The 25,648-nt window shown below is 37.5% G+C and overlaps 1 protein-coding gene across 4 annotated transcripts in view; it reads right to left on the minus strand.

Annotated features, from left to right (window-relative positions):
- The window catches only part of TTC33 (tetratricopeptide repeat domain 33), a 40,539-nt gene that overhangs the window by 9,486 nt on the left and 5,405 nt on the right, over positions 1 to 25,648 (minus strand). The gene's annotated exons all lie outside the window — the stretch shown is intronic.

The following is a 25,648-nucleotide window of genomic DNA, read 5'->3' on the forward strand; positions in this document are numbered from 1 at the left end:
CCCACAAAGGCTGGCAGTCTTTGTTTCTAGGCAAACCACATCTGAATATGCAGAGATGGCTATCAGAACGACTGCCTGGACCACTGTTAATATCTTTTTCCCTCACAGGGGCCCCTGCTGAGTCCTGAGGAGATAACTGTTTAAACACTGTGTTTAACTCTGGGTAAAGGACTGCTTGAATTTTAGGAACTGCCAATGATTTGAACACAGTGTAACGATTATTCACCTCATTTTTAAATGATGTGCTACTGTGATGCTGTATATTTTTCCCTGCCTCTGCTTGCATCAACAATACTCTTATGTCACAAATCAAATCTCTAAGAGCTTCACTAACTGAAAATTATTTCTCTATCAAGGATTTTGCCAAACTCAAGCATCTGCCTAGAGCCAGGGTCCACAAAGGAGGAAGCCAGTGGAGACGCGCAGTCTCACTGGTTGCTGTCTGTCAACACTCTCCTTCCGTCTCACTCAGAGACCCTCCTGAAATGCTCCATGAGTTGCTCTGCTTTCCACGTACTCAGGCACTTCTGTACAGTGTCAGACTGTGCCCATTAGCCTGGTCTGCACAGGCTTGAGTGGCTGGCACACAATTCTCCATACACACTCTGTGCTTAGCAGGTGGTAGACATGGGTTAGCTAAACCACTGCATCCCACTGTTAGTCCTAGTTACCCTCAATGGAAATCTGAGGCTCACAGTTATTTTTAGATAATTCACAGGTGAATGTTAGCTTAGAATCTGCCTAATGCACGTCAAAGCAAGCCATTTAAGGTATCTTTTTCAGGTACCATTAAAATTCTTTATTTATGAATTCCAATTATTTGATTAAAATACCATCAACTATACAGAATTATTTAACTAGCTGCTTCTGTAGGGTCACCACCTATCAGATCATACTATTTGGACTCTTACACCAACATTTTAAGGTCCCATTCTTACAGTCCTTCCTTTCCTAGCCCCCCAAGACAAAGTAGCTTCCTTTAAGCAAAACGTACTTTTTAAAAAGAAGGCTGGTAGAGAAAAGATGCAAGAACCTCACCTGGTAGACAAGTCAGCAAAGGAGAAGAGGAAAAGGAACCAACAGAGAAGGAATGAGAAAGTGTGAACTTTACTGGTGGACTCTTTACAGGATAAAAACCACAGCTTGTGGAGATGAGAGAAAGGGAAGGAGGAGGAAGGCAGGACCTGCAGATTCCAGCAGACCTCTTCCTTCTTTGATCTGTGCATGTACATCCATTAAGGCAGCCTAAGACTGCAAATCTATGCTGGACACTAAAACTCGCTGTGGGCTTATAATGGATATTCAATTCTTTTAAACACAAAAATATTCTTAAATCAGGTCTTCCTTGTATTCTATATCTGAGTAAAGGACAATTGTTTTGATATAAAAAATTGTTTCCTCGGTATACAAATAGAGAAGAATCAGAAAATAGAGGAAAGCAGGCATGCACATACACACGTATGTGCACATGCATGGAAATTAACAATGCTCATAATTTCACGACCCAAAGATAATAACCATAGTTAATACAGTTAACATTTTATTATATAGTCTTCCAGTTTATTGCAATGTATTGTATATGACACACACACAAAACATTTTTCTTATGTCTTTAAATCATGAAAGGCTTCTCTCTATGGTATAACGTTTAAAGACTGATTACTGCTATTCAAAACCAAAATTCATTCAAATGGATCCTCTATTGTTAGACATAAAAGATTATCCTTTGGTACAAACTTCCATTAGAAGATAAGTAAGTTATGGGGATCTAACGTACAGCATGGTGACTCTAGTTAACAATACTATACTATATATTTGCAAGTTGCCAAGAGGGTAGATCTTAAATGTTCTCATCACAAAAAAGAAATGGTAATTATGTAAGGTGATGAATGTGTTAACTAACCTTATTGTGGTAATCATTTCACAGTATGTAAGTGTATCAAATCATCACATTGTATATCTTAAATTTACACAATTTTATTTCTCAATTATATTTCAATGAAGCTAAAAAAAATTACCCTTTGGCCATTACAATTCTCTTTTGGAAGGAAGTGGGCCATCAATAATAATTATGAAGAAGAAAAATTGTATTTTGGAGGTCAAATATAATACACATATTATATTTGATGTAAAACTGACTGGAAATGAGATCACCTTAGAAGAAAGGTTGTATAACTCAAGATATCATTCCCATTGATTTCCCTTAAGAAAAAAGCCCACAAGGGAAGAAATAAATATTATACTTACTTGTCTATATTACTCCCCTTGAGATTTTCTATTAATATGACCTGCCAGCTTTACAAGGAACATAATTTCAGTTCCAAGTTGGTTTAGTTATTACAACTAGCAATCTCTATGCTTATCAGAAATTCAAATGACACTAATACTCTTTAAATATAAGATTATATCTAAAATACAAATCATATTCAGGCTGTTTACTCCTCTAGAAACTAGCCTACATGTTTAACAATTAGAATTATAATTTAAAAATTTTATTTTTAGTCTTATAGAAAAGGGGGAAAAAAAATCCTTCTAAAGAAACACAAAGCAGCAGCCTCTCACGTCCTCTCTTCTCAATCTCATCTTCAAACTACACACACAGGACAGGCACACACTAAAAAGCTCGACTTCAAATGAACAATTACTTTTAATTTAAACTATGTAAACAAGAGAACAGGTACATGAATGCTATTTTCAAAACCTCTGTGAGGGACAAATATAGGACTTTTTTCTTTCAAAACTTTGAAATAAAAATAACGAACTTCTAAACAAATGCTGATGAAAGAAAGTTCTTTATAGAGGGAAAAAAGCTAATAAATATGCAGGAGGAATACTAGAATTGTAAAAATCATCATTTATGGTGTTGGGAAATTGGACAGCCCCATGCAAAACAATGAAAGTAGACCAATATCTTTCGCCATACACAAAAATTAACTCAATATGGATCAAAGACTTGAAGGTAAGACCTGAAACCATAAAACTCCTAGAAGAAAATATAGGCAGTACACTCTTTGACATCGGTCTTTGAAGGATCTTTAAGAATACCATGTCTACTTGGACAAGGGAAACAAAAGAAAAAATAAACAAGTGAGATTTCATCAGACTAAAGAGCTTCTGCAAGGCAAAGGAAACCAGGAACAAAATGAAAAGACAACTCCCACCAACTTGGAGAAAATATTTGCAAATCATATATCCGACAAGGGGTTACTCTCCAAAGTATATAAAGAACCCACACAACTCAATAACAAAAAAACAAACAACCTGATCAAAAAATGGGCAGAGGATATGAACAGACATTTTTCCAAAGAAGATATACAGATGGCCAAGAGGCACATGAAAAGATGTTCAACATCATTAATTATTAGGGAAATGCAAATCAAAACTACACTAAGATATCTCTTACACCCATGAGAATGGCTATAATCACCAAGACAAAAAATAACAAATGTTGGAGAGGATGTAGAGAAAAGGGAACCCTTACACACTGCTGGTGGGAATGCAAACTGGTGCAGACACTACAGAAAACAGTATGGAGATTTTTCAAAAAATTAAAAATAGAAATACCATATGACAGCTATCCCACTACTGGATATTTATCCAAAGAACTTGAAATCAACAATTTAAAGAGACTTATGCACCCCCACGTTCATTGCAGCATTACTCACTATAGCCAAGATGTAGAAGCAACCCAAGCGCCCACTGACTGATGATTGGATAAAGAAGATGTGGTATATATATACAATGGAATACTACTCAGCCATAAAAAAAGACTAAATCGTCCCATTCACAACAACATGGACAGACCTTGAGGATATTATGTTAAGTGAAATAAGCCAGACAGAGAAAGACAAATACTGTATGATTTCAGTCATATGTGGAAGATAAACTAATACACGGACAAAGAGAACAGTTGTGTGGTTACCAGAGGAGAAGGGGGTTGAGGAGTGGGCATAAGGGGTAAAGGGGCACATTTATATAGTGACTGACAAATAATAAGGTACCACTGAAATTTCACAATGTTATAAACTATTATGACCTCAATAAAATAAAAATAAATAAATAAATAAAAATCAGCATTTATGAAATAATGGATCTAGGCAATGACCATCAGTGGATGCTAAAACCATCAGAGAAAAGACTGATGCAGAGCTGTGTAATGGAGGATAAGGCTGATACTCCACCCAAATGCTGTAGATTATCTTAGCATCACTAAAGGGGTACTCAGATATTATATATATCATGACGTGATGAAATAGGGGGTAAACAACACCATGAATATTCTTGCAAAAAAAAAACATTGAACCTGTATTGAGCTGCTAGACCTAACTTCCAGTTTACAGAAAATACAAGAGATTGAGGAAAAAATTAAATGATCCAAAGGAGAAAAATCAGGCAAATCCAGAGTGTGAGACATTCTACAAAACAATTTACCTGGTCAATTCTAAAAATCAACGCCATGGGAAAAAATTTAACAGGTGAGAGAACTGTTTTAATGTTCTAACTATGGGGTCCACAAACTTGTTCTGTAAAGGGCCAAACAGAAAATATTTTAGGTTTTGGAGGCCAGATGGTCTCTGTTCCAACTATTCAACTCTGCTGCTGCAATGTGAAAGCAGCCATAGACAATACAAATGAGTGGGTCTGGGTTCCAACAACACTTTATTTACAAAAATAGATGGCAGCCCACATTTGGTCCACTAATTGTAGTTTGTAGACCCTGCTCTAAATTAAAAGAGACTAAAAACACATAACCAATAACAATGTATGGGCCTTGACTGGATCTTCAGTTAAAAAATCAGCTACAAAAAACATTTTATGGACAATTGCAAAACTAAATATGTATGAGATACTAGAATACATTAGGGAATTATTCTTGTCTTATGTGCTAATCATATTATGGTTCTATAGGAAAAGGTCTTTATTGATAGAAAATTCATATCAAAGTTTTCAGGGATGAGCTTTCATGATATCTGTGACTTATCAAATGGTTCATAAAACATACACAGATAAAGCAAACACGGGAAGATAACAATTGCTGAATCTAGGTGGTGGATAAACAGGTGTTCACTGAATAATCCAACTTTTCTGTATGTTTGAAAATTTTCATAATAAAAAGTTAGAAAACAGTTTTTAATGAAAAGTTATAGGCATGTTCCTTATCTTTATACATGCATTATACATCTATATACGCATATGTGCACATAACCTTTAAAATCCAAGTCTGTTTCTAGATAATGATATACTCAAAAGAAAAAAGGAAAAAAAGGTAAAACATGTTTTTTCAAACGCACATCCAGTTTGACCCAGCAATTCCCTTTCTATAAATCTTTCTTTTGGACTGACCTGTATATGGGCACACTTATATCTCTGAAAGAATATTCACTGTATCATATGTAAAAATTAAAGATGAAAACAGCCTTTCTCAAAAGAGGGATGGTTAAATACATTTTAATACATGACACAATTAAATACAAGTATCCCTTCATATCCAGATCTTTCTGGTTCCCGATTTTAGATGAGAGTCTACATAGTAAGAGATCTGCTATACAGCCATTAGGGAAAAAAAAAAAGGCAAGTCTATATGTAATAACACAAAATGATCTCGAAGGTATATTAAGTTAAAAAGGCAAGGGAGAGAATGATATATATATTTAGAATGCTACCATTTACGATCTTTTAAAAGATATATAGACGCACATGCTTATAAATCTAAAGATTATCTTTGGCAGGATATCAAGAAACTGGTGACTGTGGTTGCCTGTGGGAAAGTGAACTAATAGACCAGGGGACAGGAGTGAGGGCAGGACCTACTTTTCACTGTATATCCTTTGTTATTACTGCATTAGCTTTTTAAAATCATGAGCATGTTTTATCGCCTTTCTCTTTTCATTAAAAATTTTAAGAATAAAATAAACCATGGGACTGGGTAAGATCACATACGGAGAGAGAGTAGATGAGAAAGAGAAAAGACACAGGACTGGAGTTTCCAAAATTCAGAGGTCAAGCAGAGAAGGACCAGCAAGGACAGCTGAGAAGCAGAGAAAGGGAGGACGGAGGAAATTCAGGAGTGTGTGATTTCATAGAAAGCAAGAGAGAAGTCTGTCATGGAGAGAGTTACAAATTGTTCCGAATAACTCAGAGAGATCTAGTAACGTGTAGATCATTGGTGACACTGACCAAAACAGTATTCTTGAAATGGTGGGAATGGAAACCAGAATGAAGAGTGAACTGCAAGTAAGGAAGTGGGGACAATGAATGCTGACAACTCATTTAGGAAGTTTTTCTGTTAATACCAAAGAGAGAAATGAGAAGATAACTGGGCAGGAATATAAGGTCAAGAGAAGGTTGACATATATCTCAAACACAACACATCCAAACTGAACTCATCATCATCTACTCCAAACTTACTCTACCCTTATATCCCTGGCTTAGGGAACAGCACCAGCAAGTCATTAAGACAGAATTCAGAAGTCATTCTTGACTATACCTTTCCCTGCCCAAGGTCACATTAGTCATCAATTCTCTAATTCCTTTAACCCATTGTCACTGTTACTACTTAGTGTACGTCCTCAGTCTTCCTTGTTGGGACTATCAAAATTTTAATTAACCCGTCTTCCTGAGACCAGTCTTGCCTGACCCCAATCCATTTTCTACTTTATCTCAGAAAGATTTTTCCAAAACACAATTTTGATAAGTTCACCTTACTGATTAAAATATTTCAGTAGCTTCTGGTTATCTTCAGGACACCGAAGTTCAGGCCTCTTAAATTTAGCAAGGCATTCAACAGACTCTAGACATGGTCTCTGCTCCAAAGTCTCCACTCACCTCTAGACATTCCCTCTACCTGACACTGTACATTATGCTCCTTCCAGTTCTACGGAACTCTTTTCGATACTCCAAGGGAAGAGATTTTCTCTGGCCTCCTGGCTTTGCACATCCAGATCCCTATGGCTGGAATATTGTTCTTTAGCTAATTCCCATTTGTCTTCATGACTCTGCTCTGATACCATCTCCTCCCAAAAATCTTCTCAAACACTCTATAATTCTTCTATTCCCCCATTTAGTTAAATGCTCTCCTTTTATATTATCCAATGAACTCTCTAAAATAGTACTCTTTATTCCATATCAAAACAGTTTCCCTCTGTGTGTACCTCACAAAAGAAGCTTATCTAATATTTTCCTTGTGGCATCAATGCCTAACAAAAGCACTAAGTAATGTTCAGTGAGTAAAACAAGATATAAGAAATTAGTATACTAAGCTAATTTGAGTGAGCGGAGCAGAATATAAAACAAATGTCAAATGATATTGAACATAATTTTATCTTTGCTGAATCAGAGAGAATTTTAGGTTTTACATAGCTTTAGAGTAAATTTTAATTACTTGTCGTAATTATTTAAATTCCTAATAAAAAGAACAGTTGCATATATTAAAACACTACTAAACTCAAAAGCTTTATTCTAAATATAGTTGATGCTCATTCCCAGTAGTTATGTTCTATAAAGTCACCATAAAGACGGAATTAGCAAATACTGAATCATTGCTCCTAGGGCAAATACAGGGTTAAGTTCCTGCAAGCCTCTGGTCACAACATTTTTATCAATTGATTAATAGATAACCTTGTTTTATGTGTGTTTCTTTTTAAAGACACCTTATTTAATATATATTGCTAATTCATTAACATTGAACTCATGGCCAACAGCACTGTAACTCATGGCTGGACAAAGCTTATCTAACACACATGTCTTCTCTGAAAGGCACATCACAGCTTTCTTGTGCTCAGGAACACTAGACAGCACTTCTGCACTACACCTGGGGGCCATTTTAAATAGCAAAATCACCAACAAAAATGTGGAAAACATAACACTAAATAGACCACAACGAGGTCACTTGTTTACAGTATGAGAGCTAAAACAAGAAGGCAGAGGCTTGTCTGACTTAGCGGAGAATATACATATCAGGCAACTCAGATTTTTCAGAGCTTTGTGCATGTCTGCTAATGACTGTGAAAGCACCATGCATATTGATTTTGGGGTTGCAAATACATTTTAGTGAGTAGGTGAACTCACAAATACAGAGTCCGTGAATAAAGACTGACTGTATTTAAGAAGAAATGTTATAGCATTTTTGTCTACGTCAAATGAAATGCAACTAACCACAAATGACTATTACATTCCACTAATATCATGATTGATTTCTATTACACAATTTTAAGTGCTTATGTGGAAATATCAAAACAAATTGAAAAGCCATTCCTATACAGCTACATTTTTAGCAAATCAGTAGCTAATACTAAGATTCATCATTTTATTTCCTTATTAAAAACTGTGTTGTCAAGAACTTTAAAGTCTTCACTTTATTTTATATTGTGTTTCTATTAATATTTATACTAATTGAGCCCCAAAATGTTTAATGAAAGAAATAACTTTTCTGGCTCAGTTTAGATTTTGTTATTGGAAGTGACTTTCCTTTGTTCAGTATATTTTAAATTAAAAGCTTAGTTTATCTCCTTGATTTTGTGGGAACTTTCATATAGACATTATAATAATATTGAAAGTAGTTTTTAGATAGATCTAAGTTGACTGAAAATCGTGTGATTTCCAATGTAGGCAGATCAGGTTCCAACTCTTAAACAATGGTCAGTTTCCTGAATGAAACAAACAAAAAAAATATCTAAATTATTTTGAGTTTCTCTGTCTAGAATTTGGAGTGGCATTCTGAAGAAAGCAAGGACAAAATAATGTACAGTTATGTACAATGAGCATTCATTATGAGGAACCTAACTTCCTGTATGTAGGCTCAGAAAGAAAGAAAAAAGAAGCAAAAATAATGAAAGAGGAAAATATACTTCCTAATTGCATATCTTCTCAAGACAGTCATCTTTAGGGAAAGGAGAACAGGAGCGGGAAGAAGTTTTGAGATGATGCTCAGACTAGAGTTCCAGAACGTTTTTACTAGGCAAGGGAAAAGATATACTTTAAAAATAAACCCTAAACTGCTCTGAGTTTTAGTTGCTATCACTTGTTGAAATTACGTGGACATAGGATTAGGTGAAGTCACAAAGCCCATTTTCAGTAATAATTTAAAGTATTTACTTACACAAAAGAACAAACAAGTCTTTAAAAGTTTCTAATTTATTATAGACAAGAACAAACAATTTAGGGCGGATCAATTCACTCTGGAAACAGGAGGAAGGAGCTCTGAAATTACATGCAAGTGTATACACACTGAATAAAGGTCATTTTCCAAAGCAAATTAAAACAGTGAAGCCAACTTCTACCCAGTGCAGGACACTTCTTAGTTGTTACTGTATTGAAAGCAATTACCTTGTTCTACTCCTTGCTACACTAGCAATGAATTTTCTGAAACAAGTAAAAACTCACAATTTTCATTTCCCAATTTCTACTTCAGATATAGGGATCATTTAAAATATTTTACCACCTATATTATTCATTTAGCATACACATAAAGTCACAAGATAAAATTCACTGGAAATTAACTCCAGTATCATGGAATAATTTGGATCAAATAAAAACATGTATAGGTAAACAGGCAGGAGTACAGCAAGTTGCCTTATTTTAATGATAACTATATCGTTAAAATCCCAAAGTATGCAAAAGGCAAAACAATAAATAGGACTCTCTCCCTTCACCTGTATGAACCTAATCACCTACCTTCTTGCTTCCTCCGAGAAGCCTTCTGCGACTCCTTATCCAAATCATTCTAGTGAATACTGGCTTGTGGTATCCAATTATTTTTCTTTATAGAACAATTTGAAACTTTACATCTATTTCTGTGTTTGTCTAAACTAAAAGCTCTATGTAGACAGTGTGATAGATATTTTGCTCACCAAGGTATATGCAGCGGTAGCACTTAAACACAATAGCGCCTAACCCCCATCAGTCATTTCTGAAGTAATAATGGACACAAGGAGTGGTCCACAGACTTTGTGGGATGAACTGGAACAATATGGAATAGGTCCTGACCAGAAAACAGCTGCCACTGCCTAATCCTAAGCTTTAAATACCACAATCAGAAATGTAGTCTTAGGAGTCCAAATGCATTTCAGCACACTTGGAGAATCCAGTAATAAAAATAAAGTACATTTTTGTCCTAAGAAAGATACATTATCTGAGAAAAAAGAATTAATCCCAGTGATCACCAAAGACTTTCTAGTCCATAAGATAAATAATATAAAAATCCTAAATAAAGGACTGGCAAATTAAATCCAGCAATTTATTAAAATACAAAATCCACATGACCATGTAGGGTACACCTCAGAAAAACATGAGAAAAGGATGTGGAGAGAAGGGAACTCGCATACGCTGCTGGTGGGAGTGCAAACTGGTGCAGCCACTGTGGAAAACAGTATGGAGATTCCTCAAAAAACTAAGAATAGTACTACCATACAATCCAGCTATTCCACTGCTGGGTATTTATCCAAAGAACATAAAATTACAAACACGTAAAGATACGTGCACCCCTGTATTCACTGCAGCGTTATTCACAATAGCCAAGAACTGGAAGCAACCTAAGTGCCCATCAAGGGATGAATGGATAAAGAAGATGTGGTATATATACACAATGGAATACTACCCAGCCATAGGAAACAACGAAATCCAGCCATTTGTGACAACATGGATGGACACTGAGGGTATTATGTTAAGCGAAATAAGCCAGAGGGAGAAAGTCAAATACCATATGATCTCACTCATAAGTAGAAGATAAAAACAACAAAAAACAAAACACATAGAGACAGAGATTGGATTGGTGGTTACCAGAGGGGAAGGGGAGAGGGAAGAGGGCAAAAGGGATGATTAGATGCATGTGTGTGGTGATGGGTTGTAATTAGTCTTTGGGTGGTCAACATGATGTATCTATGCAGAAACAGAAGTATAATGATGTACACCTGAAATTTATATAGCGTTATAAACCAATGTTACCACACTAAAAATAAAAAAACCTCAAAAAAAAAAGGTTTCATACGTAACAGATAATGAATAAGTACATGACACTCAACAATACTTAATATAATTTCACGCCCGTTTCTGATATTTACAGCTATTACCTATAATGTTCTTAGCCAAAAGTATACACATCAAAGAAATTTAGTCTCTTGGTGCTATGATCTACTAAGCTTTAAGGATATTACATACTTCTGAAAGCAGTAACTATATCACCTAAAAAGAAAGTGTTTGTACTTCTTTACGCAAATTGTGGGTGATTTCAAGCCTATCTCTAAATAATATTTCCTAATGTTATTATAGACACAATATAAAAAATTTTGGAAATTTGCTATGTTCTGTCTTCTTTCTCTGGAAAATTAACTTATTCCTTTATAATAACCTACTCATAATGTTCTAATAAATGCAGTAGTAGTAAATTCTGTAGGACTTAATAGCAGCAAATTTATTTCTTCCAGTTTTAGCCTCTCGGTCCCATCTTTTTTCTACTACTCCCCACTCACACCTCTGCTCCACTCAGTTAAGTCTCTACCGGGTCCCTACCCACATATGGTGCCTTTGTGCATTTGGGTCCCCCAGTGCACAAACACATGCACATCTAGGACTCCATTCCTTCCTCCCTCTCTTCACCTATTCAAAGGCTCTCTCTCCTCTAAGACCAAGTTAAAATCCCTTGTTCTTCATGAAGACCATGAGTACCACCTAATTGACCACATAGTAACACTTAAATTTCTAAAGTACTTTATGTTCTAGAAAGCACTTTCAATACCATTACTTAACATACAATTATTTTCACGAAGAGTTAATTCACTTGGTTCTCATAAAAGTCCTTTAAGACTGGCATTACTTGTTCTCATTTTACTGATGAGGAAACAAAGGTAGAGAGAGAGTAGCTACAACACTAGTCCAAAGGCACATGATATTCATCCTGCAAAGACCAGGATGTGAAGCTAGCTCTTATAACTACAAGACTAATGCTTTCTCCCACTACTCCAATGTTGTCTTCCCTTTAATTTTTCCCTAATTCCTCCATGTATTTTTATCTTTTCTTACTAATGAATGACTTCAGGGACCAAAGGGTAGATTTGCTTGTATTCTCTACAACACCCAGAATGTGGGTGGGCACAGAGAAGGTGCTAATATCACAGATTCTATATCTCATCTGTCCTCCCTTATCCAAGAGAAGTCCTGGAAAGCAGCAGACAGAAAGAAGCACAGAAGACAGGAAAAGAGGCAACAGGAGCTAGCATGCTGATAATATCTCAGGAAAAAAAAAAAAAAAGGAAAGAAACCAAAACAAATTCTACCCTAAGACAAAAGTAACAAACACCTTAATTCTTACTTTGTTCCACCTCACCACTGCAAGAATAGAAATTACAAGAAATCCCAAGACTAGGGGGTTGGAGATATGGGGTAAAAAGAACCAAGCAATGAGAATGCTAGGTATAGCAGAGGGACCTTAAGGCCCTGGGATAGTTGAGGTTTCAGGAGTCTTTGTGGTTTCTGAGGAAGGGGCTGGAGGTCTTTGGTCTCTAGATCAAGGGACAGAATACGAAAGGGTCATATGGTGAACAGTTCAGGCTTTGTGGGCCATACAGAAAGTCTCTGTCACAACTACTCAATTCTACTATAGCACAAAATCAGCCATAGACAACATATAAACAAACAGGCATGGTTGTGTCCCAATAAAACTTTATTTATAAAAGCATGCTGTGGTTTGTCAACCCCTGCTCTACTTGGCCCAACTACTGTTAAAATTTGTCACACTTGTCTAATGTCCATTTTACTTTCAGTCCTACTTCTGCCTAACTCAACCAAGGGCAGTTATCACCCCATGGAGGCCACTTATGGCAATTTATGGAGGCATTTTTGGTTGTCACTATGATTTGGAGGCACTAGTAGCAGGGGATCAGGGATGTTAATATCCTGTAAGGCAAAGGGCAATCCTGCACAACAAAGAACCCTCCTGCCCCAAATGCCAATAGCGCTACTGCTGAGAAACAGGACGGCTTACCCCATCCCCACCCCACAAAGCTGCTTACACACCTAAGCTCAAATAAACCTAAGTCGCAAAGCACAAATAAACTCAGCAGTTCAAGATGACACTAACCAGCACTAGTTCTGTTTTCTACTCTCATCAAGCAGGCATGCATACATGCAAACACATACAAACACGCACATGTGCAAACATACGCACACGGATCTGAGGAAAAAAGAAAAATGTCCTTTCCCCTCAACTGCACTGCTTTTATTCTGAAAACATAACCACTGCTGCCAGCAGAGGCACTGCTAAATGAAATGTGCTTTGTTGTCCACAAGGCATACAAAGGTTTGAGGAACAAGTGAGCTGTTTTCCCCTGACTAAAGAGAAGAACTGGGAGCATTTACTTCACTATGGTCAGCTTGTTGAATTCCCTCCCCTCCCTCATTTCTCATTTCTCTCTTTGATTTACTTCTCCTGGCCTACGAATAAAGGGAGGCACTACCTAGTTCCTCCATTTTTGGATGATAGGAAACTTGGCACCTAATAAATCAATGGTCTCTCATAACTTCGACAGCATATCTCTTAATTCAACTTCAGTTTGGAACAGATTGAACAGACACAGCCCTACTGCAGCTGTTGGATAGGAAGCATTAAAAGATAAAAACTTAGTTTAAAGTCACTATGGTTAATAAATGACCAAAGTTTGATTCAGCCAGTTTAAAGACTACCTTAACAGTATGCAACCGAACTAGCACAAGGAAGGAAGCGGAGTGAATAGTTCCAGGGATTGCACAAGGGCAGGCTGAGATAATACCCTACAGGGTATTAGGTAAAGAACAGCTGGTGATCAAGCCAAAGAAGTTAGATAGCATGCTCATTTACGAGATGGAAACGTCAAAGTGCTTAGCTACTTTGCTCCCAATTAGATTTCTAACTTACTATAGCTTCAAGTTTAATGAGCTGTATAGTTATCAGCTTATTCATTTAATAAATATTTGCTGAGCACATACTCTGGGCCAGGTAGTAGTCTAGGTACTGAGGATGCAGCATTCAACAAGATATAAAAGGACCCTACTATACTTTTAGATTTTACATTCTAAGGATGTTTGTGTGTGGGAAGGAGGCGGAGAGAGAAAGACAACAAATGTAAGTTAAAATATGGTAAGGGCCATGATAAAAACCAAATGGAAGGATGTGATAGGGAATGACTGGTGGCTACTCAGAATGCTGGTCAGCAAAGATCTCTCTAGGAAGGCATTTGAGCTGAGATCAGAATGACAAAAAGTGGTTAGCCAACTGAAGAGCTGAAGAAAGTTCATTCCAGATAAAGGGAAGAGCCCAAGGCAGGACCAAACACCCTATGTTTTGAGGCAAGGAAAGAAAACCAGCACATGGCTGTAGTGGAAGGGGAGAGAGAGGTGGGCCAAAGCCATGATCACACGAGAACCAGTAGGCCATGGTTATGAGTGTGGATTTAATTGTATGTGTGATGGGGAATCCGTGGTGTTTCTATGCAACACAGAGACATGAATTGATTAACATTCTGAAAAGATCAGTCAGGCCGAGGGGAGGAGAATGAACCGTAGAGTATAAGAATCAGCACAGGAAGATCAGTTAGGAGACTACCCAAGTAATCTAGGAAAGAGATGGCAGTATATTAGCCTAGGATGACAGCAATGAAAACACAGGAGAGGATAAAAGAGATTTCAAATATGTTTAAAAAGTAAAGTCAATTCAACTTGGATTGGATATGAGGAGTAAAAGAAAAGAAATGAATCCAGGATGAGGTCTTCGCTTGGGTTACCTGGGAAACACCGCCTGAGGCCAAAGCTTACTGGCTAACTCTTTGTGAGGGGTAGGATCCCAGGGAAACAAGAGTGAGGAAAAAAGAGAAGTGAGGCAGGAAGGAGGGAGACTAAACACAAGGCCTATGCTAAGTGCGCAACAGCTTCAAACACAAACACTGATGATTGCTGATCTTGTAGAACTTCTTCAGAGAGACTATATGAAACCTTTGGGTTTTGGGGACAGTCCAGTGGGGTAAGGAGGAAAAAGAATTTGTCTGCAGGCTCCCTCACATACGCTGTCAAAATCTGCCCCACAAGGCTTTAGCCCCCTCACATTTGTGGGTGTGTGACTCAGTCCCTCCAGGGCATCTACCGGTCCAATCTGGCCAGTGTCAATGTGTGATGGTCTTTCATTGTCGGTCAGCACCATGCACGAGGGCTCTTTGGTCTGTGAGGACAGCAGCAGCAGCCAGGGCTTTATGGCCACAAGAACAGCACGAGCTGTCTCAAGGGCAGGGAGGTGAGTGGGGCTGATTAGCTTTAGAGTGGCACATAAACCAGCAGAGCTGACTCCTGGCTTTTGGGTTTGAGTAATCGCGTAAATGGTGGTGCTGTTCACCAACATGGGTAAGACCAGAAACGACCAGATGTTTGGGAGAAAAACCAAGAGTTCTGCTCTGTACATGTTAAGTTTGAGATACTAATAAGACATGCAAGTGGGTATAAAGCAAGCATTGGACATTTAAGGGTCTGGAATTCAGGTGGAAGGACAGCACTGCAGGTATATACTTGGTAGTCACTGGTACAGAGATAGTACTGAAAGCAGGAGACTAGGTAAGTTAAGAAGGGAAAGAATGTATATGGAAAAAAGAATACTTTCTAAATACTGTGGCCCACCAATATTTAGAAAATGAGCAAAAGAAAAGAGCAGGCAAAGATTAAGAACGAGTGGACACTGAGACAAAAGGAGAAGCATGAGAGTGCAGTGTTGTAGATTAGCTAGCAGTCTACTTGGAAGAAAGTGGTCAACTATGCTGACTGATGAGAGCTACAGTGAATGAGAACAGAGACACAGTAACTGGATTTGCCAGCATGGAGGTCACTGATAACCTTTACAAGAGTGGTTTCAGAGGATTAATGGGGACAAAAACCTGACTGGAATGGACTGAGGGTGATTATCAAGAAATGGAGTTTGTGGGGAAGGGAGAGCAGAGAAATGGTAGGGCACATGGAGTCAAGGGAAGCTTTTTAAATGGATGCTATCGGGGTACATTTGTATACCAGTGAGAAGGAGCCAAAAGAGAGGAAGGAACAGTTGACATTAAAATGAAAGAGGATTTTAGGAACAATATTCCTGAGAAGGCAAGAAGGGAGGGAGTCTAGTGCACAAATGGAGGGGTGGGCCTTTGATAAGAGCAGGGGCACCTCATTACAACAGACTGAAGGCAGATGGCATGGGTACAGATACAGTCAGATTGGAAGATGTGGTGGTGAGAAAATAAAGGCATTCCACACTGATTATATGTATTTTTTTTCCACAGAATATGAGGCAAGATCACTGTTATGAAATATATCCATGCTAGCACTCAACATTCTCATGTGTCACCTGGCCAGGTCACCCTCAAGTTAACTTTGGTAGGTATACTTTTCTAGACAAGAGACAAAATTCATGGTAAATTCTAATTATATTCCTGCTTCACACACATACATACTAAAAGAGAAAAAAATCAGACCACTTAGCTACACAATCAAATATCACCATCTAGTGGTTGAAACCTTAAAAGCCAACATATCAAAGTTGCCACCCACACTGTGACCCTTGAGAAGGTATATCCTAGTTAGTAATAATTCTAGAAAAAGATGTCTGAACACAATAACTTATAAAAAAAAACTTTAATATTATATAAAATGTACCAATCACATATAAAATCCTAAAATATAATATCTAAAGTACATTTATTGAGTGCTTACTAAGTGCCAGGTGGCATGCTAAGCACTTTTACATGGACTTGCTCTTAAGCCCCCAATAATCTATGAGATAAGACCATTTTACACATGAGGAAACTAGAAACCAACACTTAAAAAGTTAATAACCTGCCCAAAGTTTATACAGATAGAAGTGATAAAGCTAGGATCCGAACGGAGGTAAAATGACTTCAAAAATCCACACTTAGGGCTGGCCCCGTGGCTTAGCGGTTAAGTGTGCACGCTTCGCTGCTGGCAGCCCGGGTTCGGATCCCAGGCACGCACGGACACACGGCTTGTCCGGCCATGCTGAGGCCGCGTCCTACATACAGCAACTAGAAGGATGTGCAGCTATGACATACAACTATCTACTGGGGCTTTGGGGGAAAAAAATAAAATAAAATAAATTAAAAAAAAAAATCCACACTTAAACCACTTGAGTCAGTAGAGTCTCTACAAAGCACCAAAATTCCTTAGGGCTTGGGTAGAAGAGTAAACCTGTCTTTTGCTACAAAGAATCATGAATACTACAAGGAGGACCTTCAGAATTTAAAAACCATTCATTTACAGACCAAGTTTTTCTAAGTAGTTGTATGTAGTTACTAATGAAGTAAACTGGACAGCCAGAGACTGTTTGATGCTCAGGAACTGTGCCTCCTTTTGAGGAAGGACATTAACACACTTGGATAATGCTACATTTAATGTGTTCAGACAACTCTCTAAGTGTTAAATAAAACTAAATGACAGGGCTGGCCTGGTAGAGTAGTGGTTAAGTTCACATGCTCCTCTTCAGAGGCCCAGGGTTCTCGGGTTTGGATCCCAGGTACAGACCTACACATCGCTCATCAAGCCATGCTGTGGCAGAATCCCATATACAAAATAGAGGAAGACTGGCACAGATGTTAGCTCTGGGTCAAGCTTCCTCACCAAAAAAAAAACACAAAAAACTAAACGTGAAAATACTGAGGAAAAAAAAAAAGAAAAGAAAATCACAAGGAGGCAAAAGAATGTATCCTAGGAAGTAGAAGTGGCTCCCTCCTCTTCACTGACCTTCCTCCTTCTCTCCTTCTCTAGCAATTCCTCCAGAGGCATCTCTGCTTCTCTACCACTCTAAGGGTTATTACTCATTTCACGTTCAAAGCTGTTCCATATTTTGTTGCACTTAAATCCTTACCATCATTTTACAAAAATTCAGACTAAAAAAGATTACATGATTGTTATACATCCTGTGAGATGCTAACTTGAAGAGGTGAGATTCAAACTCAAGATCTGTGAACACATGCAACTGCAAAAGTCCCCTCCCCATTTCTAGATTAAGACAGGGGACTTCTGCCACTGCTCCCAGAGCATAGGAAGTATGGAAGAAGGCTGACAGGGTGAGAAAATGATCAAGACCTCAAAATATGCAAGAGTCAGAGTCCGAGTTTTATTGGAATCTAAATTGTTCCTTCTATCAATTGACCTAATAATAGCAAATACAGAACAAAAATACATCCTGAACATATATATAGAAAGATATATAAAACAAATATAGACTTATTTTGTACGTGACAAGCACTCAAGTTTAATTTTTTAAAATCAAATTTACTGGAGTATAATTTATATGCCAAAATATGTACCCATTTTAAGCACAGTCTTTGATGAGTTTTGACAAATGTATACAGCCATGTAAATACCACAACCATCACAATAAAGAATGTTTCTATCAACTCAAAAGTTCCCTGTGTCCTTTCTCAGTCAACCCACTCCAATTCCTGGCCCCAGACAACCACCAATCTTCTTTCTGTCACTATAGATTACATTTGCTGAGAGATTTACATAGATGGAATCAGACAGTATGCACTCTGACTTCTTTCTCTGAGCATAATGATTCTCGGATTCATCAATCATTCCTTTCCATTACTCAGTAGGATAACATTGGATGGATACACCACAGTTTATTTATCCATTCACCTGCTGACAGACATTTTGGTTGTTTCCAGTTCATGGCCACTATGAATAAAACTGCTAGGAACGTTGTTAGATCAGTCTTTGCGTGGATAGGGGTTTTCATTTCTCCTGAGTAACTATCTAGGAGTAGAATTGCTGGACTGTATGGTAAGGTGTATGTTTAACATTATAAGAAACAGCTAGATTGTTTTCCAAAGTAGTAAAACTATTTTACATTTTCATGAGCAAAGTTATGAAAGTTTCAGCTGCTCCACATTCCAGCTTGATACTGTCAATCTTTAATTGCAGCATTCTAGTGGTTATGTAGCAGTATGTTGTGGTTTTAATTTGAAATTTCCTGATGACTAATCATGCTGAGTGGCTTTTCATGTGCATACTGGCCATTCATATATCTTCTTTTGTAACGCTTCAGTTCAAACTTCTTATCCATTCTTTAACTGGATATTATTAAGTTGTGAGAGTTCTTTACATATTCTAGAAGAAGACCTATGCCAGATACATGTATTGTAAATATTTTCTCCCAGTCTGTGGTCTCACTTTTCATTTTCTTAATTATGTCTTTTGACAACCAGAAGTTTTAACTTTTAGTCAAGTGACCACATAAATGTAAGTCATTTTTGTACCTTGTATTCTTTTCATGATCCATATATGTCTATCCTTACACTAATACTATAAAGATACAGCATTCAAGAAGGTGGTAAGTGTTAAAATAAAGTAGCATATTCTAAGTATGTTTTTGTTCCATAAAATTGTTTTGGCTAGTCTGATTCTTTGCATTTCCAAACAAATTTTAGAACAACCTTGTCAATTATCACAAAAAGAAGCTTTCTGGGATTTTGATTGGAAGTGCATTGAATTTACAGCTCGATTTGGGGAGAGCTGATGTCTTAACAAATCAACCTTCTGATCCATGGACATGGTGTTTATAGCTTAATTTAGGTCTTCTTAAACTTTTCTCAGCAATATTTTGTAGTTTTCAGTGTACAGTTCTCACACATATGTTGCTGAATTTTTTTCCTAATAATTTTGTTTGGAAATGGTACTATAAATGGTACTTTTTTTAAATTTTACTTTCCAATTGTTTCATTTTATCTCTACCCTTGGCTTATGAGCTTCTTCTTACTACTTTTTAGTGGTTGCTCTAGGGTTTCAGTTCAAATAATATTATACCACTTCACATATACTGTAAGAGTCTAACAGCAATATAATCCCATTTACCCCTGCCTGTTTTTTTATTACTATCATTGTCATACATTTACTTTTATATGTTATAAATCTCCAATATGTTGCCATAGTTTTTTAAAGTCAATTATCTTTTAAAAGAATTTTAAAACTTTTAAAAAGGTCTTGCCTGACAGCCTGTGACACTTCCACTCAATCTTTCTTCCTTCTCTCGTTCACTCAAGGTCAGACAAACATTGTGGTTTTAACAGCTCTCCCAGATTACCTAGTTCCCTTCCCATTTTCTCTCATACAGGTGTTTCCCCTAATAAAACCTTTGCATGTTTAACCTGGTCTTGGCCTCTGCTTCTCAAAGAACTCAACTAGCATGGCTGCTAATCCCATTTAGTGTACTTTTTATTTTGGATATTGTATTTTTGACCTCTAGATGTTCTATCTGTTTGTATCTTTCATTTCCCTCCTGATTAGGTTCATGTTTCCTTTTAAATATTTGAACATAGTTATATTACCATTTTATCTTCTTTGTCTGCTATTTCTCTCATCTATATCATTTCTGAGTCTGCTTCTATTGACTGATTTTTCTCCTGTTTATGGGTCACAGTTTTCTCCTCCTGGTATGTCTAGTGATTTTAGATTGGATGCTGGATATTTGTAAATGTTATAGTTTTGACTGTTTTGGCAGGTAGTTAAGTAACTTGTGTATCAGTTTGAACCCCTCAAAACCTGTTTTTAAACTCTGCTAGGGGAGGTCTGCCATAGTCTCCCCTCCAGGGAGACTGTAATTGATCTACTAAGACATAACTCCTCTGGGGACTCCAGTGAATGTCCCTGGTGACCACCAAAGACTCTCCACTCTGGGTGGTTGAAGCTTGAACATCTCTCTGCCCTGTATGAACTCAGGAATTGTTCAGCTTACAACTCCCCATTGTGCCTGGACTTGTGGAATTTCCCCACAGTTGCATGGTCTAATGTTCAACAAATACTCAAGGTGACCTCACACAGATTTCTGGAGCTCTTTCTCTGAGTAGCTCCCTCTTCTCTGGTACTCTACTCCACAACTTCTAGCTGCCTGATCCTCTCTAAAATAGAATCTCCATCTCCTCAACTCAGCAAGACCGCTGGTTTCCCAGAGGACAAGGGAATAGGGAGAAGTATGGGTTATGAGAAAAGGAATGAACCTCAAAGAAAAGAATTATTCTCAAGTGCCACATTCTCATGCAGGAGGAGGGTAAAAAAACTCTATTCCCAAAGGCCCTTTGTGGTTGGGATATGAAATAAAATATATTCTCAGAATACCATGTTCTAATTTGGAGTTTAAAAATGTATATTCCTGTAGATACAATATAATAAATGGTAGTTAATCCACAAAAACCTATTTATCCATAATATAGCAAACAGCAGCAGCTTTATAAACATTCAATAAATGTTTGAGGGCCAGGTAGATGCCACAAATTTGCTCTAAGAGCTGAAGAGAGAGTACAAAAGCCAGACAAAGTTCCTACTGTCCTGGAGCTTCACATTTCTATAGAGGAGAGACAAATAACACACAAACAACGAAATAAGTGTACAAGGCAACTTCAAAAAGAGAGAAATGCTAAAAGTTGAAAAAGGCTGATGTGATGGAGAAAGAGGGAATATGGGGGTGCTACTTCAGACCAGATACTCAGAGGGGCTGAGAAGATGATATGTGAGCAGAGATCTAGAAGACAAGCAGACACACATCAGAAAAATAGAGGAGGGGCTGGCGCGGTGGCACAGCGGTTAAGTGCGCACACTCCCTGCTGCGGCAGTCTGGGGTTCGCAGGTTCGGATCCTAGGCGCACACCGATGCACCACTGGTCAAGCCATGCTGTGGCGACGTCCCATATAAAGTAAAGGAAGATGGGCACGGACGTTAGCCCAGGGCCAATCTTCCTCAGCAAAAAGAGGAGGATTGGCATCGGATGTTAGCTCAGGGCTAATCTTCCCCACAAAAAAAAAAAAAAAGAAACAAAGAAACAAAGAAAAAAAAGGAAAACAGAAGATAAGAGCTTTTTAGACAGAGAGCCATAAGACAAAGTTGCATAAGAACTATGTTCAAAAACACAAGGAAGGCGAATATAACTAAAATGCAGTAAAAATGAGAGTGGTTTAAGATGAAGCTGATTTGGAAGACAGGGATTGAGTTTTATTTTTTTTAATTTAACTTCACTACTCCTTATATTATTTTCTATTCCTCATATTATTTTCACTGAAGTTTAATATTCTCTTAGATATTTTTAAACTATTATTTCTATTTATTTTTGGCGTAGAACTATTCAATTCCACTGGATTCCTTTAATTCTGTTTAGTTATCGTCTAAAGCTGTGTATACATTACTCCAAAACAAACGGTAACTAGCAAAAAAACTTAATCATCTCACAGTGTTTCCATTCAAAATAAAGCATCCAATCCAGCTGATTTTACTGAAATGACTCAATGTTTTGACATGCAGGGAAAAAAACAAGAGTTATTTTGTTTATCTACAAAGTTGATATCTCTCCTCTACCACAGGAAATTCAGAGGGAATCCCATGGCAATAACTTAATAACTTTTCCCTTCTACACACCAGTGTGGTCTAGAGAAAAAGATAAAAACAACAAAGTTAATGAACTTTTAACAGGCATTTACAGGAATTTCTAAAGACGTTTTATGGATGTTCTGAAAAATGATTTCATAAATGTGGAAAATTTATAGTTGGTTTTCTTGTGACTAAGACAGAATGGCCAATCTTGCAAAGTTCTACAAGATAAAAATCTGTGTGCCTAAAATACCACAAGTGAGAATTCACAATCTAACATTAGGATGTTAAGCTGTTAATTGTCCTTGATTATTATTTATTTTCTACTCTTCATTCCATATTTGAGGTGCTAATATATTATAATTTAAGCACATTTTATGTTTTATATTAAAATATATTAACAAAAGCTTACTCCCAGAATCAAAAATAAAAGCACATCTAGAAACTAAAATGTTGGTTCCCCAACTTGGACTCATTTATGACAAAAATGATTAACAAGAATCTTATAACACCCTTACCAATTAAAAAAAAAAGGAACAAAGAAAAGAAAAAAAAAGTGCTTCTTATTTAGCACTATTTCTTTTAATTTCTCACTCTTCAATACCCCACAGACGGTACCAGTCGAAGGCACACAGGCCTGATTTTAGATTTTAGATCTGAAGAGTATTCTGTCCAAAGACCTATTCAGATACTATTCCTGCTGACCATACATATATCTTCCAAAAATCCCATCTTTAGTGCAAACAAATCAACAGTCCTCATGTTGTCGAGTGTAGTATTCCCAATATATTTCCTTCACCAAGGATAAGTGTACCAAGATTTTTATAAAAATATGACTTTCAGCAGATATCAAACACAGTAAACAGAGTAACTTGAGCATGATGTCTTTAAATAGCTGCACTAAGAAGAGCCTGATGTTATTTCTCCCAGTGTGATGCAATACAGAGCACAAACATTACCACGCAGTATTCTTGCCAAAAATGTTAATCAGAATCTAAATCAAACCTCAACACCTAACTTTCAGTTTACAAGAAATACATGAGATAGAAGAAGAAGTTAAATGACATCCAGAAGGAAACAAGCAAATGGAAGACTCTTCAAAAGTCAATGGCATGGGGGATGAAAGTAGGAGACCAAAGTAGACGCTAAAGAGATACAATAACCAAACGCAACGTGTGAACTCTGTTTGGATCCTGGTTTTAAAAAGAGACTATAAAATATATTTAGGTGAAAATTGGAAAAATCTAAATATGGACTGGATATTAGATTACAGAATTGTTAATTTTCATAGGTTTGATAGTTATTGTGTTTGCTAAGAGAATATCCTTATCGTTAGGAGAAGCACGCTGAATTAGAGGTGAGCTGTCATAATGTCTGCAAGTTACTCTCAAATAGATCAGCAAAAAAACTGTAAAAACTGGGGCCAGTCTGGTGGCGCAAGTGGTTAAGTGCAGCTGCTGCGGCCCGGGAGTTCGCCGGTTCGGATCCCGGGCGTGCACCGACGCACCGCTTGTTAAGCCATGCTGTGGTGGCGTCCCATATAAGGTAGAGGAAGGTGGGCAAGGATGTTAGCCCAGGGCCAGTCTTCCTCAGCAAAAAAGAGGAGGATCGGCATCGGATGTTAGCTCAGGGCTGGTCCTCACAAAAAAAAAAAAAAAAAAAAAAAAAACTGTAAATAGACAATTATGTGTGTGTGTAGGAAGAGATAAATAAAGCAATTATTAAGAATTTTTGAGTCTAGGGCCGGCCCTGTGGCTTGGTGGTTAAGTGTGCGCGCTGCAATGCTGGTGGCCCGGGTTCGGATCCCGGGTGCGCATCGAGGCACCACTTCTCCGTCCATCCTGAGGCCGAGTCCCACATACAGCAACTAGAAGGATGTGCAGCTATGACATACAACTATCTACTGGGGCTTTGGGGGGAAAAAATTAAATAAATAAAATCTTTAAAAAAAAAAAAAAGAATTTTTGAGTCTAGTAAAGGGAATATGGGGGTGGCACTATTCTTTCAACTTTAATATAATAATTTTATTTATTTATTTTTTTTATTTTTTATTTTTTTCCCCCAAAGCCCCAGTAGATAGTTGTATGTCATAGCTGCACATCCTTCTAGTTGCTGTATGTGGGACACGGCCTCAGCATGGCCAGAGAAGCAGTACGTCAGTGCGAGCCCGGGATCCGAACCCGGGCTGCCAGCAGCGGAGCACATGCACTTAACCGCTAAGCCACGGGGCCGGCCCTCAACTTTTATACAGATGTGAAATTTTTAAAAATAAAAAAGTCCTTCTCCACCTCTAGGTTATAAACATACCCTTCTATATTTTCTTTTATTAACTGTGTAGTTTTACCCTTCACATTGAGGTTTTTGATCCCTCTCGAGTCCATCTTTGTATGTAGTATTAGATACAGATCATTTTATTTTCCTCTATATAGAATTCCAGCTTTCTCTGTACAATCTACTAAACAATTTGTCCTTTCCCCACTGATTTGTGGAAGAATGATTTTTGATCCCACTGAAAGATCTAAGCAGAAGGGAAAAGGAATAAGAAGGTAGGAAAAGAGGAAAGGAAAAAAGAAAAGTGTGCCAATAGGAGAAGTATAAGAGCTTAGCTGACGAAGGACTGAGAATAAATGAAGCTATTATTAAATTCCTGTGCACCAAACCATGTTTACTAAAGTACATAAGAAGTCAATGGAAAAGCTTAACTGAACAACTATTTTTTTAAACAATATATGCCTTCAAAGCTGTTCAGAAAACATCTAATTTATCTGGTACATAATATTACAAGGAGAAAGTATGCAGAAATTAGACCATCTCCTACCAACCAATAAGTTAGACTAAATTTTACTTAGCACTTACTCTACTTTAGACAGCACAAAAATGATGGCAAAGCAAAGACATTATAAGCATCTTGAAGACTCTTTTATAAACTTTAGGATTCTGTGGGAATGTTTAAAGGTGATTTTAAAACTTATTTATGGGGCCAGCCCGGTGGCGCAAGCGGTTAAGTGCGGGTGCTCCACTGCGGCGGCCCAGGCTTCACCGGTTGGGATCCCGGATGCGCACCAACGCACTGCTTGTCAGGCCATGCTGTGGCGGCGTCCCATATAAAGTGGAGGAGGATGGGCACGGATGTTAGCCCAGGGCCAGTCTTCCTCAGAAAAAAAAAAAAAAAAGGAGGATTGGCATCAGATGTTAGCACAGGGCTGCTCTTCCTCACCAAAAAAAAAAAAGAATAAAACTTATTTCTTTGATTAATTTAGCAACTAGATCAGATTTTAA

The sequence above is a fragment of the Ceratotherium simum genome, chromosome 18 (genome assembly GCF_057802395.1).
Source record: "Ceratotherium simum simum isolate JZ-2026a chromosome 18, ASM5780239v1, whole genome shotgun sequence".
Classification (NCBI taxonomy): domain Eukaryota; kingdom Metazoa; phylum Chordata; class Mammalia; order Perissodactyla; family Rhinocerotidae; genus Ceratotherium; species Ceratotherium simum.